The sequence below is a fragment of the Macaca nemestrina genome, chromosome 17 (genome assembly GCF_043159975.1).
Source record: "Macaca nemestrina isolate mMacNem1 chromosome 17, mMacNem.hap1, whole genome shotgun sequence".
Classification (NCBI taxonomy): domain Eukaryota; kingdom Metazoa; phylum Chordata; class Mammalia; order Primates; family Cercopithecidae; genus Macaca; species Macaca nemestrina.
In genome coordinates this window covers 19,256,257-19,275,449 of record NC_092141.1, presented here as the reverse complement: position 1 = coordinate 19,275,449, position 19,193 = coordinate 19,256,257, and the positions used below count along the sequence as shown (strand labels likewise).

The 19,193-nt window shown below is 48.9% G+C and overlaps 3 non-coding genes across 3 annotated transcripts; 2 read left to right on the top strand and 1 right to left on the bottom strand.

Annotated features, from left to right (window-relative positions):
- Positions 1-5,955: 5,955 nt before the first annotated feature.
- LOC139359718 (small nucleolar RNA U3) lies at positions 5,956-6,172 on the top strand. The gene has a single exon (XR_011616085.1). It is a non-coding gene; the product is annotated as a small nucleolar RNA U3 (small nucleolar RNA).
- A 6,581-nt stretch (positions 6,173-12,753) lies between these two features.
- Positions 12,754-12,969, top strand: LOC139359717 (small nucleolar RNA U3). Its single transcript, XR_011616084.1, has one exon. It is a non-coding gene; the product is annotated as a small nucleolar RNA U3 (small nucleolar RNA).
- Positions 12,970-15,319: 2,350 nt separating this feature from the next.
- LOC112425014 (small nucleolar RNA U3) lies at positions 15,320-15,536 on the bottom strand. Its single transcript, XR_003015977.2, has one exon. It is a non-coding gene; the product is annotated as a small nucleolar RNA U3 (small nucleolar RNA).
- Positions 15,537-19,193: the final 3,657 nt, after the last annotated feature.

Genomic DNA, 19,193 nt, shown 5'->3' with positions numbered 1-19,193 from the left:
GCCTCCCAAAGTGCTGGGATTACCGGCGTGAGCCACTGCGCCCAGCAAGATTTTTTAAGACTGGGATCATAATCCATGCTATTCTGTTTGTGTGTGTACAGCCAGTGACTTGTCATTATGCCAGTGTATTTTAAAAAATTTAGTAGAGTTCAGGCACAGTGGCTCATGCCTGTAATCCTAGCACTTTGGGAGGCCAAGGTGGACAGATCACCTCAAGTCAGGAGTTCAAGACCAGCCTGGCCAACACAGTGAAACCCCGTCTCTACTAAAAATACAAAAATTAGCCAAGCATGGTGGTGTATGTCTGTAATCCTAGCTACTTGGGAGGCTGAGGCAGGAGAACCTCTTGATTCAGTGAGACAAGATCGCACCACTGCACTCCAGCTGGGACACAGAGCAAGACTCTGTCTTTAAGAGAAAAAAAAAAAAATTAGTTAGTAGACTTTTCTGGGAGGAGCGGTTATAGGTTTACAGAAGAATTGAGCGCAAAGAACAGAATCCCCATACATCCTCTCTCCCACACCCCTACACTCATTTCCCTATTGGTAACATTTTGCATTATAGCGTGATACTTCTGTTACAACTGATGCGCCAATGTGCACATGGAGTTGTTAAATAAGGTCCATAGTTCACATTACAGCTCATTCCTGGTGTTGTACATTCTGTGGGTTTGGACAAATGTGTAATGCTGTATCCACCATTGTCACGTCATAGAGAGTAGTTTCGTGGCCCTGAAAGTCCCCTATGCTCTGCCTGTTCATCCCTCCCTCCCCCAACCCCTGCCAACCACTGAGCCCTTTACCGTCTCCATAGTTTTGCTTTTCCAGAATGTCATGTGTATGGAATCATACAGTATATGGCCTTTCACATTGGCTTCTTTTGCTTAGTAATATGCATTTAAGGTTCTTGAATGTTTTTTCATGGCTTGATAGCTCATTTGTTTTTAGCACTGAATAATATCTAATTCTGTGGATGTACCACAGTTTATTTACCCATTCATCTATGTAGGACAATTTTTTTTTTCTTTTTCTTTTTTTCTTTTTCTTTTTTTTTTTGAGACAGAGTATCACTCTGTCCCCCAGCCTGGAGTGCAGTGGCCAGATCTCGGCTCACTGCAAGCTCCGCCTCCCGGGTTCACGCCATTCTCCTGCCTCAGCCTCCCGAGTAGCCGGGACTACAGACGCCCGCCACCTCGCCCGGCTAGTTTTTTGTATTTTTTTTAGTAGAGACGGGGTTTCACCGTGTTAGCCAGGATGGTCTCGACCTCCTGACCTCGTGATCCGCCCGTCTCGGCCTCCCAAAGTGCTGGGATTACAGGCTTGAGCCACCGCGCCCGGCCGACATTTTTTTTTTTTTTTTTGAGATGGAGTCTCACTCTGTCTCCCAGGCTGGAGTGCAGTGGCGCAATCTCAGCTCACTGCAACATCTGCCTCTCAGGTTTAAGCGATTCTGCTACCTCAGCCTCCTGAGTCGCTGCGATTACAGGCGCGCGCCACCGTGCCCGGCTAATTTTTGTTGTTGTTGTTGTTGTTTTCTGAAATGGAGTCTCCTGTCACCCAGGCTGGAGTGCAGTGGCGCCATCTTGGCTCACTGCAAGCTCCACCTCCCAGGTTCACGCCATTCTCCTGCCTCAGTCTCCCGAGTAGCTGGGACTACAGGCGCCTGCCACCACGCCCGGCTAATTTTTTGTATTTTTTCTTTTTTTTAGTAAAGATGGCGTTTCACCATGTTAGCCAGGATGGTCTCGATCTCCTGACCTCGTGATCCGCCCCCTTCGGCTTCCCAAAGTGCTGGGATGACAGGCATGAGCCGCTGCGCCCAGCCTAATTTTTGTATTTTTAGTAGAGATGGGGTTTCACCACGTTGGCCAGGCTGGTCCTGAACTCCTGACCTCAGGAGATCCACCTGCCTCAGCCTCCCAAAGTGAACACATATTTTTTATTTTATTTTATTTTATTTTTTTAGAGACAGGGTCTCCCTCTGTTGCCCAGGAAGCTATTAAACCCCTGATCTCAAGTGACTGCCTGCCTCAGCTGCCCAAGTAGCAGGGATTACAGACACAAGCCACCTCCCCCGGCTCTATTTAGCAACATCTTAGTTCCAAGTTTTGGCAATTATGGGTAAAGCTGCTATAAACATATGTGTGCAGGCTTGTGTGGACATACGTTTTCAACTCATTTGGGTAGACACCAAGAGCTGCGTTCCAGCCTGGGCAACAAGAGTGAAACTCCATCTCAAAAAAAAAAAAAAAAAAGAAAAACAGAAATGTAGGCCGGGCATGATGGCTTGCACCTATAATCCCCGAACTTTGGGAGGCCAAGGCAGGCAGATCACTTGAGGTCAGGAGTTCAAGACCAGCCTGCCTAACATGGAGAAACCCCGTCTCTACTAAAAATACAAAAATCAGCCACGCGTGGTGGCGTGGCCTGTAATCGCAGCTACTCAGGAGGCTGCGGCACAAGAATCGCTTGAACCCAGGAAGCAGAGGTTGCAGTGAGCCCAGATTGTGCCACTGCACTCCAGCCTGGGTGATGAAGTGAAACTCTACCAAAACAGAAATTACTCTCTTGCAGTTCTGAAGGCTCAAAGTCAGGAATCAAAGTGTTGAAGCCTCGAAAGGGGATCCTTCCTCGACTTCTCCAGCGTCTGGAGGCTACTGGCCATCCCGGTGTTACCAAAACACCAGGGGTTCCATCTAGGGCCTGCTGCTCACCTCACAGAAAGCCAATCACTGAGACAAACGATTATTGTCAAGGACGAAGGCTTTAATCAGGTGCTGCAGCTGAGGGGATGGGAGGGATTTACCCCAGGAATGCAGGGGGTGGTTCAACATAAGAAAATCAATTAAAGTCATATGCCGTATTAGTAGAACAAAGGGAAAAACAGTCATTCCAGCTGACACAGAAAAAGCATCTAAGAAATTTTAACATTTCATGATTAAAACACAGAGAAAACTATGAAACGAGGGGATTTGTCTCAACATAATAAAAGATATTTGTGAAAAACCCACAGTTATCATCATACTTAATGGTGAAAGACTAAAAGCTTTTCCCCTAAGTCCAGGAACAAGACACAGATGTTCATCTTTACCACTGCTACTCAATGTTTTGTTTTGTTTTGTTTTGTTTTGTTTTGTTTTGAGAGGGAGTCTTGCTCTGTCGCCCAGGCTGGAATGCAGTGGCGCGATCTTGGCTCACTGCAGCCTCTGCCTCCTGGGTTCAAGCCATTCTCCTGCCTCAGCCTCCCCAGTAGCTGGAACTACAGGTGCACACTGCCACGCCTGGCTAATTTTTGTATTTTTAGTAGAGACGGGGTTTCACCATGTTGGCCAGGATGGTCTTGATCTCCTGACCTTGTGATCTGTCTGCCTCGGCCTCCCAAAATGCTGGGATTACAGGTGTGAGCCACCGCGCCCGGCATAGTCGACATTTTACTAGAAGTTGTAGCCAGAGCCTTTAGGTAAGAAAAAGCACTAAGAAGCACCAAGTTGAGAAAGAAGAAATAAAACCATCTCTATAAATACAGAAAATCCCAAAGAATACAAACACACAAATTACTAGAGCTAATGAGCAAATTCAGGAAAGTTTCAGGACACAAGATCAACTCACAAAAACCAGTTGTGTGGTTTCTTGTTTGTTTTTTTTGAGGAGTTATGCTCTTGTCGCCCAGGCCTGAGTGCAATGGCACGATCTTGGCTCACTGCAGCCTCTGCCTCCCGGGTTCAAGCCATTCTCCTGCCTCAGCCTCCCCAGTAGCTGGGACTACAGGCACGCGCCACCACGCCCAGTCAATTTTTGTATTTTTAGTAGAGACGGGGTTTCACCATGTTGGCCAGGATGGTCTTGATCTCCTGACCTCGTGATCCACCCGCCTCGGCCTCCCAAAGTGCTGGGATGACAGGCGTGAGCCACTGCGCCTGGTCCAGTTGTGTTTTTATACACTAGCGAGGAGCAATTCAAAAATGTAATTAAGAAAACTGCTGGGCGTGGTAGCTCACACCTCTAGTCCAACACTTTGAGAGGCCTAGGCGGTTGGATCCCTTGAGCCCAGAAGTTCAAGACCATCCTGGGCAATGTGTTGAAACCCCCTCCCTACAAAAAATACAAAAATTAGCCGAGCGTGATGGCATGTGCCTATAATCCCAGCTACTCAGGAGGCTGACGTGGGAGGATCACCTGAGCCCTGGAGATCAAGGCTGCAGTGAGCCATCACGTCATGCATCATTGCACTCCAGCCTGAAAAAGGAGTGACATTCTGCAACATGTTACAACGTGAATGAACCTTGAAAACAAATATAAGTGAAATAAGCCAGACACAAAAAGACAATATTGCATATTTCCACTTACAGAGGTACCTACAAGAATCAAATTCTTAGAGACGGAAAGTAGAATAGTGCTTACAAGGGTCTGGGCAGAGGGAGGAAAGGGAAGTTTGTTTTATGGGTACTGAGTTTCAGTTTGGGATGTCGAAAAAGTTCTGGAGATAAATAATGCTGATGGTTACATACCAATGGCTACAGGAATGTACTTAATGCCCCTGAATTGTATGTGTGAGAAATGGTTAAGATGGTACGTTTTACGTCTATTTTATACCATCCCCCCTAAAAAAAATTGTTTTTAAGAGTCAAGATCTCACTCTGTCTCCCAGGCTGGGGTGCAGTGGAGCAATCAAAGCTCACTGCAGCTTCGAACTCAGCCAGCTTCCCTGGCGCAAGCGATCATCCCGCTTCAGCGTCCGGAGTAGCTGGGTCTACAGGCGGTGCCACCACAGCCAGCTCATTTTTAATTTATTTCATTTATTTTATTTATTTATTTATTTATTTATTTATTTATTTATTTATTGAGGTGGAGTTTTGCTCTTATTGCCCAGACTGGAGTGCAATGGCGCAGTCTCGGCTCAGGCAACCTCTGCCTCCTGGCTTCAAGCGATTCTCCTGCCTCAGCCTCCTAAGTAGCTGAGATTACAGACATGCACCACAACGCCCAGCTAATTTTGTATTTTTAGCAGAGAGGATGTTTCTCCACTTTGGACTGGTGGAACTCCCGACCTCAGGTGATCCGCCCGCCTTGGCCTTCCAAAGTGCTGGGATGACAGGCGTGAGCCATCGCGCCCAGCCTGATTTTTACTTTTATTATTATTTTTGTTTTCCCCCTGGTAGGGACCGGATTCCGCTATGTTGCCTGAGCTGGTCTCCAATTCATAGAACAAAGGATCCTCCCGCCTGGGCCTGGGCGTGGGAGCCCAGAACGCTGAGATTACCGGATTACAGGCGGGCACAGCACACCAGGAACAAACACGTCCCACTTTAAAACTTCAGGTTGTGATTGGCTGTCATTCAGTATTATGCTAATTAAGCATTCCTTAAATTAAATTAATTTAGTTTAATTTAAATACATTTTAAACAAGTTTTAAAAATTACGTTTCCACCTAAAACGTTAATTTAACTTTTAAAAGTTTTTTAAAATTACGTTTCCACCTGAAACGTTAATATGATGTCGTTAAGTCATGATATTGGAAAAGATGTTACTGCCAAACGATTTTCCTATTTATTTCCTAATGGAATCGGAAATAGCGAAAGTATCTCGCCGTCAGTTAAAAGTGTGTGGCGAAGGCCCGGCACGGTGGCTCAAGGTTGTAATCCCAGCACTTTGGGAGGCCGAAACGGGCGGATCATAAAGTCAGGAGATCGAGACCATCCTAGCTAACATGGCGAAACCCCGTCTCTACTAAAAACACAAAAAAAATTAGCCGGGCGAGGTGGCGGCGCCTGTGGTCCCAGCTACTCGGGAGGCTAAGGCAGGAGAATGGCGGGAACCCGGAAGGCGGAGCTTGCAGTGAGCTTAGATCCAGCCACTGCACTCCAGCCTGGGCGACAGAGCGAGACTCCCTCTCAAAAAAAAAAAAAAAAAAGTGTGTGGCGGATGTGAACCCAGCAGAGGCTGGGCTTAAAAGCTTAAGACTGGAGTTCCAGGGATCGTTTCTATAGTTTATTATTACGGAAGTTTCTCTCAATATGTAGAGCAGCGGAAAACCGGGCGGAAGAGGCGTAGTGTTCTGTTCTGAGTGCGAAGCGGTGTTTTGGCGTGGCTTCGGTGCGACTGCTGTCTGCGGTAGATGTTCGTTCTTCTCTCCGCTTTGGAGAGCAAAAGGGAGAGGACGCGGTCTGAGCGGTTTCCTTTCTTAATGGTCTGACGACAGATAATAATTTAGTAGCTGTTGTTTTCTTTCACCTCATTAATGAGCTCATTTCATCTATGGGCAAGTTCTGTTCCCTTTTTTTGCGTTGGTAAACCTGGTGTTTCGTCTCGGTGATTTTTCAATTTTAATCTTGACAGAGGTGATGCTGTGGTATGTTCTACCTATGTTTTCGTTTCTTCCCGCCTGCTACCTCCTCTGCCCTCGCTTTTTTTTTTTTTTTTTTTTTTTTTTAAAGTTGAACTTTTTCTTCTCTGCCACCAACCCTGGACGGAGTCTCGCTGTGGCGTTCAGGCTTCAAGTGCAGTGGTGCGATCTCGGCTCACTGCAACTTCTGCCTCCCGGTTTCAAGGCGAGTTTCCTACCTCAGCCTCCTGCGTAGCTGGGATTACAGGCGCGCACCACCACACCCGGCTAATTTTTTGTATTTTTAGTAGAGACGGGATTTCACCATATTGGCCAAACTGGTCTCCAGCTCCTGACATCGTGATCCTCCCGCCTCGGCCTCCGAAAGTGCTGGGATTACAGGCATGAGCCACCGTGCCCGACGTGCTCCCGTTTTTTTTTTTTTTTTTTTTTAAACTTACCACTTTTGGAATCGGTAGCATTTGATAGTAGTAGGAGTCTGAGTTTCCCTAATTCGAAACATCTGCTGTTCCTGTGTTTTGAGCAATGCGATACAGCCAACAGTGTAGTTGGCTCTCTTTAAAGAGAGTTACAAAGGAAAGCAATTTAGTGTTCTCCTAATCACTCTTGGGTGCTATACGTACTTCTTTTATGTTTCTTTAGTAAAATTAAAAATCAGCTTTTTTTTTTTTTTTCAGACGGAGTCTCGCTTGGTCCCCCAGGCTGGAGTGCAGTGGTGCCATCTTGGCTCACTGCAACCCCCGCCTCGCGGGTTCAAGCGATTCTCCTGCCTTACCCTCCCGAGTAGCTGGGACTATAGGCGCATGCCCACCACTCCCAGCTGATTTTTGTATTTTTGGAAGAGATGGGTTTCACCACATTGGGCAGGCTGGTCTCAAACTCCTGACCTCAAGTGATCCACCTGTCTCGGCTTCCCACAGTGCTGGGATTACAGGCATGAGCCACCATGCCCAGCCTACAGATACTTTAAAAAACATTTTATTTGTCACGCCTGTAATCCCATCACTTTGGGAGGCCAAGGCGGGCGAATCACGAGGTCAGGAGATCGAGACTTTCCTGGCCAACAGAGTGAAACCCCGTCTCTACTAAAAATACAAAAACTTAGCCGGGCATGTTGGCACCCGCCTGTGGTCCCAGCTACTTGGAGACTGAGGCAGGAGAATCGCTTGAACTCAGGAGACAGAGATTGCAGTGAGCCCAGATCACTCCACTGCACTCCAGCCTGGGCTACAGAGCAAGACTGTGTCTCAAAAAAAAAAGAAAGAAAGAAAGAAACACACACACACACACACACAGAGAGAGAGAGAGAGAGAGAGAGAGAAAACATTTTATTTGGGCCGGGCTGGGTGGCTCACACCTGTAATCCCAGCACTTTGGGAAGCCAAGGCAGGTGGATCACCTGAGGTCAGGAGTTGGAGACCAGCCTCGCCAACATGGAGAAACCCCATCTCTACTAAAAATACAAAATTAGCCAGGCATGGTGGCGCATGCCTGTAATCCCAGCTACTCGGGAAGCTGAGGCAGGAGAATCGCTTGAACCTGGGAGGCGGACGTTGCGGTGAGATGAGATCGTGCCATTACACTCTAGCCTGGGCGACGAGAGTAAAACTCCGTCTCAAAAAATAAAAAAAAATTTGTGTTTGGGCATGGTGACTCAGGCTCACACCTGTAATCCTAGAACTTTGGGAGGCCCAGGTAGGAGGATTGCTTGAGGCCAGGAGTTCAAGACTAGCCTGGGCAACATAGCAAGATTCCCATCTCTACAGAAAAGTAAATTTAAAAAAAATTATGACATTTTGAGGTCCATCCATGATGAAAAAAATTTTAAAAAAAGAAAGAAAATTGGCCAGGTGCACACCTGTAGTCCCAACTAGTCAGGGTGCTGAGGTGGGAGTATCTCCTGAGCCCAGGAGTTCAAGGCTGCAGTGAGCTGTGATCGTGCCACTGCTTTCCAGCTTAAGATACGGGAAAAACCAAAGTGTTTTTCTTTTCTTTTTTTTTTCTGCTGTCATTGTATGAAATAGTCTATAGGTTTCCATTATATTCAGTTATAGAGGGTGCTACTGAGTTACGGATTTTCTGCCTGCTGGATCTGTCCATTTCTGATAGAGGGACACTGAAGTCGCCAGCTATAATAGTTTCTCCTTGCAGTGCTATCGCTTTCTGCCTCACATATTTTGATGTCCTGTTGTTAGGATCATACATGTTAAGGATTGTTATGTCTTCTTTGAGCATTGACTCCTTAATAATTGTGTAATGCCCTGTACTTATCCCTGATGACTTTTCTTTTTCCTTTTCTTTTCTTTTTGAGACAGGGTCTCTGTCAACCAGGCTGGAGTGCAATGATCTCGGCTCAATGCAACCTCTGCCTCCCACGCTCAAGTGATTCCCGTGCCTCAGCCTGCAGAGTAGCTGGGATTACAGGCGAGCGCCACCACGCCCCGCTAATTTTTGTATTTTAGTAAAGACAGGGTTTCGTCGTGTTGGCCAGGCTGGTCTCGAACTCCCGGCCTCAGGTGATCTGCCCGCCTTGGCCTCCCAGAGTGCTGGGATTACTGGTGTGAGCCACTGTGCCTGGCCTATTTCTGATGACTTTCCTTTCTTTGAAGTTTGTACTGTCTGAAATTCATATAGAGACTCCTGCTTTCTTTTGATTAGTGTTGGCATAGTAGATCTTTCTTTATCCATTAATACATACGTCTTTAAAGTGTAGTTCTTGCTGGGCGCGGTGGCTCATGCCTGTAATCCCAGCACTTTGGGAGGCCGAGGTGGGCGGATCGTGAGGTCAGGAGCTCGAGACCACCCTGGCTAACAAGGTGAAACCCTGTCTCTACTAAAAATACAAAAAATTAGCCGGGCGTGGTGGCGGGCACCTGTAGTCCCAGCTACTCGGGAGGCTGAGGCAGAAGAATGGTGTGAACCCGGGAGGCGGAGCTTGCAGTGAGCTGTGATCGTGCCACTGCATTCCAGCCTGGGTGACAGAGGGAGACTCCATCTCAAAAAAAAAAAAAAAAAAATCTCCCAAGGCCACAGGCAGTGGCTGACACCTGTAATCCCAGCACTTTGAGAGGCCGAGGCGGGCAGGTCATGAGGTCAAGAGATCCAGACCATCCTGGATTTACCAGCATGGTAAAGCCCCATCTCTACTAAAAATACAAAAATTAGCCACGCGTGTTTGCGCATGCCTGTAGTCCCAGGTACTCAGGAGGCTGAGGCACGAGAATCACTTGAACCCAGGAGGCAGAGGTTGCAGTGAGCCCAGATTGTGCCACTGCACGCCAGCCTGGGTGATGAAGTGAAACTCTGTCAAAACAGAAATTACTCTCCCGCAGTTCTGGAGGCTCAAAGTCAGGAATCAAAGTGTTGAAGTCTCGAAGGGGGATCCTTCCTCGACTCCTCCAGTGTCTGGAGGCTACTGGCCGTCCTAGTGTTACTAAAACACCAGGGATTCCATCTAGGGCCTGCTGCTCACCTCACAGAAAGCCAATCACTGAGACAATGATTATTGCCAAGGAAGAAGGTTTTAATCAGGTGCTGCAGCTGAGGGGATGGGAGGGATTTACCCCAGGAATGCAGGGGATGGTTTAATATAAGAAAATTGATTAGGCCGGGCGCGGTGGCTCAAGCCTGTAATCCCAGCACTTTGGGAGGCCGAGACGGGCGGATCACAAGGTCAGGAGATCGAGACCAGCCTGGCTAATACGGTGAAACCCCGTCTCTACTAAAAAATACAAAAAAAAACTAGCCGGGTGAGGTGGCGGGCGCCTGTAGTCCCAGCTACTTGGGAGGCTGAGGCAGGAGAATGGCGTAGACCCGGGAGGCGGAGCTTGCAGTGAGCTGAGATGCGGCCACTGCACTCCAGCCTGGGCGACAGAGCGAGACTCCATCTCAAAAAAAAAAAAAAAAAGAAAATTGATTAAAGTCTTATACCGCATTAGTAGAACAAAGGGAAAAACACAGTCATTCCAGCTGACACAGAAAAAGCATCTAGGCCGGGCGCGGTGGCTCAAGCCTGTAATCCCAGCACTTTGGGAGGCTGAGACGGGCGGATCACGAGGTCAGATCGAAACCATGCTGGTTAACACGGTGAAACCCCGTCTCTACTAAAAAATAACAAAAAATTAGCCGGGTGAGGTGGCGGGCGCCTGTAGTCCCAGCTACTCGGGAGGCTGAGGCAGGAGAATGGCGTGAACCCAGGAGGCGGAGCTTGCAGTGAGCTGAGATCCGGCCACTGCACTCCAGTCTGGGTGACAGCGCGAGACTCCGTCTCAAAAAAAAAAAAAAAAAAAAAAAAAGAAAAAGCATCTAAGAAATTCTAACATTTCATGATTAAAACACAGAGAAAACTGTGAAACGAGGGGATATGTCTTAACATGATAAAAGGTATTTGTGAAAAACCCATAGTTATCATCACACTTAATGGCGAAAGACTAAAAGCTTCCCCCTAAGATCAGGAACAAGACACAGAGGTTCACTTTTACCACTGCTAGTCAATGTTTTTTTCTTTTTTTTTTTTAGACAGAGACTTCCTCCGTCGCCCAGGGTGGAGTGCAGTGGCACAATCTTGGCTCACTGCAGCCTCTGCCTCCCAGGTTCAAGCAATTCTCCTGCCTCAGCCTCCCCAGTAGCTGGGATTACAGGCGTGCGCCACCACACCTGGCCAATTTTTGTATTTTTAGTAGAAACGGGGCTTTCACCATGTTGGCCAGGATGGTCTCGATCTCCTGACCTCGTGATCCACCTGTGTCGGCCTCCCAAAGTGCTGGGATGACAGGCGTGAGCCACCGCGCCCGGTCCAGTTGTGTTTTTATACACTAGCGAGGAACAATTCAAAAATGTAATTAAGAAAACCGGCCTGGCCGGGCGCGGTGGCTCACGCCTGTAATCCCAGCACTTTGGGAGGCCGAGACGGGTGGATCACGAGGTCAGGAGATCGAGACCATCCTGGCCAACATGGTGAAAGCCCCGTTTCTACTAAAAATACAAAAATTGGCCAGGTGTGGTGGCGCACGCCTGTAATCCCAGCTACTGGGGAGGCTGAGGCAGGAGAATTGCTTGAACCCGGGAGGCAGAGGCTGCAGTGAGCCAAGATTGTGCCACTGCACTCCAGCCTGGGCGGCAGAGCCAGACTCCGTCTCAAAAAAAAAAAAAAAAAAAAAAAAGAAAAGAAAACCGCTGGGCGTGGTAGCTCACACCTGTAGTCCCACACTTTGAGAGGCCTAGGCAGGTGGATCCCTTGAGCCCAGAAGTTCAAGACCATCCTGGGCAATGTGTTGAAACCCCATCCCTACAAAAATTACAAAAAATTATCCGAGCGTGATGGCATGTACCTGTAATCCCAGCTACTCAGGAGGCTGACGTGGGAGGATCACCTGAGCCCTGGAAGTCAAGGCTGCAGTGAGCAGTCACGTCATGCATCATTGCACTCCAGCCTGAAAAAGGAGTGACATTCTGCAACATGTTACAACGTGAATGAACCTTGAAAACAAATATAAGTGAAATAAGCCAGACACAAAAAGACAATATTGCATATTTCCACTTACAGAGGTACCTACAAGAATCAAATTCATAGAGACGGAAAGTAGAAGAGTGCTTACAAGGGTCTGGGCAGAGGGAGGAAAGGGAAGTTTGTTTTATGGGTACTGAGTTTCAGTTTGGGATGTCGAAAAAGTTCTGGAGATAAATAATGCTGATGGTTCCATACCAATGGCTACAGGAATGTACTTAATGCCCCTGAACTGTATGTGTGAGAAATGGTTAAGATGGTACGTTTTACGTCTATTTTATACCATCCCCCCTAAAAAAAATTGTTTTTAAGAGTCAAGATCTCACTCTGTCTCCCAGGCTGGGGTGCAGTGGGGTGACCAAAGTTCACTGCGGCTTCCAACTCAGCCAGCTTCCCTGGCTCAAACGATCATCCCGCTTCAGCCTCCCGAGTAGCTGGGACTACAGACGGTGCCATCACGCCCAGCTCATTGTTGATTCCCCCCGCCCCTTGGTAGAGACGGGATTCTGCTATATTGCCTAGGCTGGTGTCGAACTCGTGGAACAACGGATCCTCCCTCCTGGGCCTGGGCGTGGGCTCGCAAAACGCTGGGATTCCCGGATTACAGGCGGGCGCACCACGCCAGGAGCAAACACTTCCCGGTTTAAAACTTCAGTTTGTGATTGGCTGCCATTCAGCATTATGCTAATTAAGCATGCCTGTTTTTTAAACTTCTTAAAACAATTTTTTAAAATTCCGTTTCCACCTAAAACGTTAAGATTTGTCAAGTGATAATATTCGAGAAGATGTTGCCAAACTATTTTTCTATTTGTTTTCTAATGGCATGGGAAATAGCGAAAGTATCTCGCCATTAGTTAAAAGTGAGCAGCAGATGTAGACCCAGCTGAGGCTGGAACCAGAGCGTTAAGACTATACTTTCAGGGATCATTTCTATAGTTTGTGACTAGAGAAGTTTCTCTGAACGTGTAGAGCACCGAAAACCACGAGGAAGAGACGTAGTGTTCTCTCCTGAGCGTGAAGCAGGCGTTTGGTGTTGCTTCCGTGCAACTGCCATCAGCCATTGATGATCGTTCTTCTCTCCGCTTTGGAGAGTAAGAGGGAGAGAACGCTGTCTGAGTGGTTTTTCTTTATTGCTGGTTTCAAAGACAGACCGCTGGGTGGTTGCTTTCAGGCGTTTGTGGGTGTTGGCATAGGTCTGGTGTCGCAACCAAGTTGTGTGCTTTCGTTTTACGAGCGACAGAACGTGTGTGTGCATCGTCTGTCTGGGTGGTTTTTCAATCTCAGCCTTGGTGGAGAGGATTCTGCTGTACGTCCTGTTGTCTCTCCATTTTTTCGCCTTCTCGCTGCCTCTTTTGACGTCGTTTCCCGCCTGCCACTCCACCCCCAGACGGGGTCTCGGGGTCTCTTGTGCTGCCTGTCGCCCAGGCAGGAGTGCAATGGCGCGATCTCGGCTCATAGCCAACGTCCGCCTTCCGGGCTCAAGGGATCCTCCTAAGTCCTCCCGAGTAGCCGGGGTTACAGGCCAGGCTTTTCTTTTCTTTTCTTTTCTTTTTTTGTAGAAACGGGGTGTCACCATGTTGTTCAGGCTGGTCTCTAACTTCCGACCTCAGGTGATCCGCCGCCTCGGCCTCCGAAAGTGCTGGGATTGCAGGCGTGAGCCGCCGTGCCTGGTCTTATTTTATTTTAGAGACAGGGTCTTCCCATATTGCCCAGGCTGATCTCAAGCTCGTGAGCTGCAAGGAATTGGCCTTGGCCAAAGTGCTAGGATTACAGGCGTGACCCACCACGCCCAGCCACGCGTTGGGTCATGCCTGTAATCCCAGCACTTTTTTTTTTTTTTTTTTGGAGACGGAGTCTCGCTCTGTTGCCCAGGCTGGAATGCAGTGACGCGATCTCGGTTCACTGCAGCCTCCGCCTCTGGGGTTCAAGAAGGCTGGAGTTCGGCCGGGTGCGGTGGCTCAAGCCTGTAATCCCAGCGCTTTGGGAGGCCGAGACGGGCGGATCACGAGGTCAGGAGATCGAGACCATCCTGGCTAACACGGTGAAACCCCCTCTCTACTAAAAAATACAAAAAACTAGCCGGGCGAGGTGGTGGGCGCCTGTAGTCCCAGCTACTCGGGAGGCTGAGGCAGGAGAATGGCGTAAACCCGGGAGGCGGAGCTTGCAGTGAGCTGAGATCCGGCCACTGCACTCCAGCCTGGGCGACAGAGCGAGACTCCGTCTCAAAAAAAAAAAAAAAAAAAAAAAAAGGCTGGAGTTCAATGGCACAACCTGGACTCACCGCAACCTACGCCTTCCGGGTCCAAGCGATTCTCTTGCCTCAGCTTCGCGAGTAGCTGGGATTACAGGCATGTGCGACAACGCCCAGGTAATTTTATATTTTTATTAGAGACAGGGTTTCTCCATGTTGGCCAGGCTGGTCTCGAACACCTCGGCCTCCTAAACTGCTGGGATTACAGGCGTGAGCCACTGCGCCCTGCCGAGAGTCTATTCCAGCTGCTAGAAGGCACCTGAGGCTGGGCGTGGTGGGTCACGCCTGTAATCCTAGCACTTTGGAAGGCCAATCCCTTGAGCTCACGAGCTTGAGATCAGCCTGGGCAATATGGGAAGACCCTGTCTCTAAAATAAAATAAGACCGGGCACGACGGTTCACGCCTGCAATCCCAGCACTTTGGAGGCCGAGGCGGGCGTATCACCCGAGGTCAGAAGTTCGAGACGAGCCTGAACAACATGGTGACACCCCATTTCTACCAAAAGAAAAAAACCCGGGATGCTGAGGCAGGAGAATGGCTGTGAACCCGAAAGGCGGAGCTTGCAGTGAACAGAGATCGCCCCACTGCAGTCCAACCTGGGCGACAGAGCGAGACTCCGTCTCAAACAAAATCAATCAACAATTAAAAAAAAAAAAAAGTCTTCACTGACCGGGCACGGCGGCTCACGCCTGCAATCCCAGCACTTTCGGAGGCCGAGGCGGCGGATCACCTGAGGTCGGAAGTTAGAGACCAGCCTGAACAACATGGTGACACCCCGTTTCTACAAAAAAAGAAAAGAAAAGAAAAGAAAAGCCTGGCCTGTAACCCCGGCTACTCGGGAGGACTTAGGAGGATCCCTTGAGCCCGGAAGGCGGACGTTGGCTATGAGCCGAGATCGCGCCATTGCACTCCTGCCTGGGCGACAGGCAGCACAAGAGACCCCGAGACCCCGTCTGGGGGTGGAGTGGCAGGCGGGAAACGACGTCAAAAGAGGCAGCGAGAAGGCGAAAAAATGGAGAGACAACAGGACGTACAGCAGAATCCTCTCCACCAAGGCTGAGATTGAAAAACCACCCAGACAGACGATGCACACACACGTTCTGTCGCTCGTAAAACGAAAGCACACAACTTGGTTGCGACACCAGACCTATGCCAACACCCACAAACGCCTGAAAGCAACCACCCAGCGGTCTGTCTTTGAAACCAGCAATAAAGAAAAACCACTCAGACAGCGTTCTCTCCCTCTTACTCTCCAAAGCGGGAGAGAAGAACGATCATCAATGGCTGATGGCAGTTGCACGGAAGCAACACCAAACGCCTGCTTCACGCTCAGGAGAGAACACTACGTCTCTTCCTCGTGGTTTTCGGTGCTCTACACGTTCAGAGAAACTTCTCTAGTCACAAACTATAGAAATGATCCCTGAAAGTATAGTCTTAACGCTCTGGTTCCAGCCTCAGCTGGGTCTACATCTGCTGCTCACTTTTAACTAATGGCGAGATACTTTCGCTATTTCCCATGCCATTAGAAAACAAATAGAAAAATAGTTTGGCAACATCTTCTCGAATATTATCACTTGACAAATCTTAACGTTTTAGGTGGAAACGGAATTTTAAAAATTGTTTTAAGAAGTTTAAAAAACAGGCATGCTTAATTAGCATAATGCTGAATGGCAGCCAATCACAAACTGAAGTTTTAAACCGGGAAGTGTTTGCTCCTGGCGTGGTGCGCCCGCCTGTAATCCGGGAATCCCAGCGTTTTGCGAGCCCACGCCCAGGCCCAGGAGGGAGGATCCGTTGTTCCACGAGTTCGACACCAGCCTAGGCAATATAGCAGAATCCCGTCTCTACAAGGGGGCGGGGGGAATCAACAATGAGCTGGGCGTGATGGCACCGTCTGTAGTCCCAGCTACTCGGGAGGCTGAAGCGGGATGATCGTTTGAGCCAGGGAAGCTGGCTGAGTTGGAAGCCGCAGTGAACTTTGGTCACCCCACTGCACCCCAGCCTGGGAGACAGAGTGAGATCTTGACTCTTAAAACAATTTTTTTTAGGGGGGATGGTATAAAATAGACGTAAAACGTACCATCTTAACCATTTCTCACACATACAGTTCAGGGGCATTAAGTACATTCCTGTAGCCATTGGTATGGAACCATCAGCATTATTTATCTCCAGAACTTTTTCGACATCCCAAACTGAAACTCAGTACCCATAAAACAAACTTCCCTTTCCTCCCTCTGCCCAGACCCTTGTAAGCACTCTTCTACTTTCCGTCTCTATGAATTTGATTCTTGTAGGTACCTCTGTAAGTGGAAATATGCAATATTGTCTTTTTGTGTCTGGCTTATTTCACTTATATTTGTTTTCAAGGTTCATTCACGTTGTAACATGTTGCAGAATGTCACTCCTTTTTCAGGCTGGAGTGCAATGATGCATGACGTGACTGCTCACTGCAGCCTTGACTTCCAGGGCTCAGGTGATCCTCCCACGTCAGCCTCCTGAGTAGCTGGGATTACAGGTACATGCCATCACGCTCGGATAATTTTTTGTAATTTTTGTAGGGATGGGGTTTCAACACATTGCCCAGGATGGTCTTGAACTTCTGGGCTCAAGGGATCCACCTGCCTAGGCCTCTCAAAGTGTGGGACTACAGGTGTGAGCTACCACGCCCAGCGGTTTCTTTTCTTTTTTTTTTTTTTTTTTTTTTTTGAGACGGAGTCTGGCTCTGCCGCCCAGGCTGGAGTGCAGTGGCACAATCTTGGCTCACTGCAGCCTCTGCCTCCCGGGTTCAAGCAATTCTCCTGCCTCAGCCTCCCCAGTAGCTGGGATTACAGGCGTGCGCCACCACACCTGGCCAATTTTTGTATTTTAGTAGAAACGGGGCTTTCACCATGTGGCCAGGATGGTCTCGATCTCCTGACCTCGTGATCCACCCGTCTCGGCCTCCCAAAGTGCTGGGATTACAGGCGTGAGCCACCGCGCCCGGCCAGGCCGGTTTTCTTAATTACATTTTGAATTGTTCCTCGCTAGTGTATAAAAACACAACTGGACCGGGCGCGGTGGCTCACGCCTGTCATCCCAGCACTTTGGGAGGCCGACACAGGTGGATCACGAGGTCAGGAGATCGAGACCATCCTGGCCAACATGGTGAAAGCCCCGTTTCTACTAAAAATACAAAAATTGGCCAGGTGTGGTGGCGCACGCCTGTAATCCCAGCTACTGGGAGGCTGAGGCAGGAGAATTGCTTGAACCTGGAGGCAGAGGCTGCAGTGAGCCAAGATTGTGCCACTGCACTCCACCCTGGGCGACGGAGGAAGTCTCTGTCTAAAAAAAAAAAGAAAAAAACATTGACTAGCAGTGGTAAAAGTGAACCTCTGTGTCTTGTTCCTGATCTTAGGGGAAGCTTTTAGTCTTTCGCCATTAAGTGTGATGATAACTATGGGTTTTTCACAAATACCTTTTATCATGTTAAGACATATCCCCTCGTTTCACAGTTTTCTCTGTGTTTTAATCATGAAATGTTAGAATTTCTTAGATGCTTTTTCTTTTTTTTTTTTTTTTTTTTTTTGAGACGGAGTCTCGCGCTGTCACCCAGACTGGAGTGCAGTGGCCGGATCTCAGCTCACTGCAAGCTCCGCCTCCTGGGTTCACGCCATTCTCCTGCCTCAGCCTCCCGAGTAGCTGGGACTACAGGCGCCCGCCACCTCACCCGGCTAATTTTTTGTTATTTTTTAGTAGAGACGGGTTTCACCCGTGTTAACCAGCATGGTTTCGATCTGACCTCGTGATCCGCCCGTCTCAGCCTCCCAAAGTGCTGGGATTACAGGCTTGAGCCACCGCGCCCGGCCTAGATGCTTTTTCTGTGTCAGCTGGAATGACTGTGTTTTTCCCTTTGTTCTACTAATGCGGTATAAGACTTTAATCAATTTCTTTTTTTTTTTTTTTTGAGATGGAGTCTCGCTCTGTCGCCCAGGCTGGAGTGCAGTGGCCGCATCTCAGCTCACTGCAAGCTCCGCCTCCCGGGTCTACGCCATTCTCCTGCCTCAGCCTCCCAAGTAGCTGGGACTACAGGCGCCCGCCACCTCACCCGGCTAGTTTTTTTTTGTATTTTTAGTAGAGACGGGGTTTCACCGTATTAGCCAGGCTGGTCTCGATCTCCTGACCTTGTGATCCGCCCGTCTCGGCCTCCCAAAGTGCTGGGATTACAGGCTTGAGCCACCGCGCCCGGCCTAATCAATTTTCTTATATTAAACCATCCCCTGCATTCCTGGGGTAAATCCCTCCCATCCCCTCAGCTGCAGCACCTGATTAAAACCTTCTTCCTTGGCAATAATCATTGTCTCAGTGATTGGCTTTCTGTGAGGTGAGCAGCAGGCCCTAGATGGAATCCTGGTGTTTTAGTAACACTAGGACGGCCAGTAGCCTCCAGACACTGGAGGAGTCGAGGAAGGATCCCCCTTCGAGACTTCAACACTTTGATTCCTGACTTTGAGCCTCCAGAACTGCGGGAGAGTAATTTCTGTTTTGACAGAGTTTCACTTCATCACCCAGGCTGGCGTGCAGTGGCACAATCTGGGCTCACTGCAACCTCTGCCTCCTGGGTTCAAGTGATTCTCGTGCCTCAGCCTCCTGAGTACCTGGGACTACAGGCATGCGCAAACACGCGTGGCTAATTTTGTATTTTTAGTAGAGATGGGGCTTTACCATGCTGGTAAATCAGGATGGTCTGGATCTCTTGACCTCATGACCTGCCCGCCTCGGCCTCTCAAAGTGCTGGGATTACAGGTGTCAGCCACTGCCTGTGGCCTTGGGAGATTTTTTTTTTTTTTTTTTGAGATGGAGTCTCCCTCTGTCACCCAGGCTGGAATGCAGTGGCACGATCACAGCTCACTGCAAGCTCCGCCTCCCGGGTTCACACCATTCTTCTGCCTCAGCCTCCCGAGTAGCTGGACTACAGGTGCCCGCCACCACGCCCGGCTAATTTTTTGTATTTTTAGTAGAGACAGGGTTTCACCTTGTTAGCCAGGGTGGTCTCGAGCTCCTGACCTCACGATCCGCCCACCTCGGCCTCCCAAAGTGCTGGGATTACAGGCATA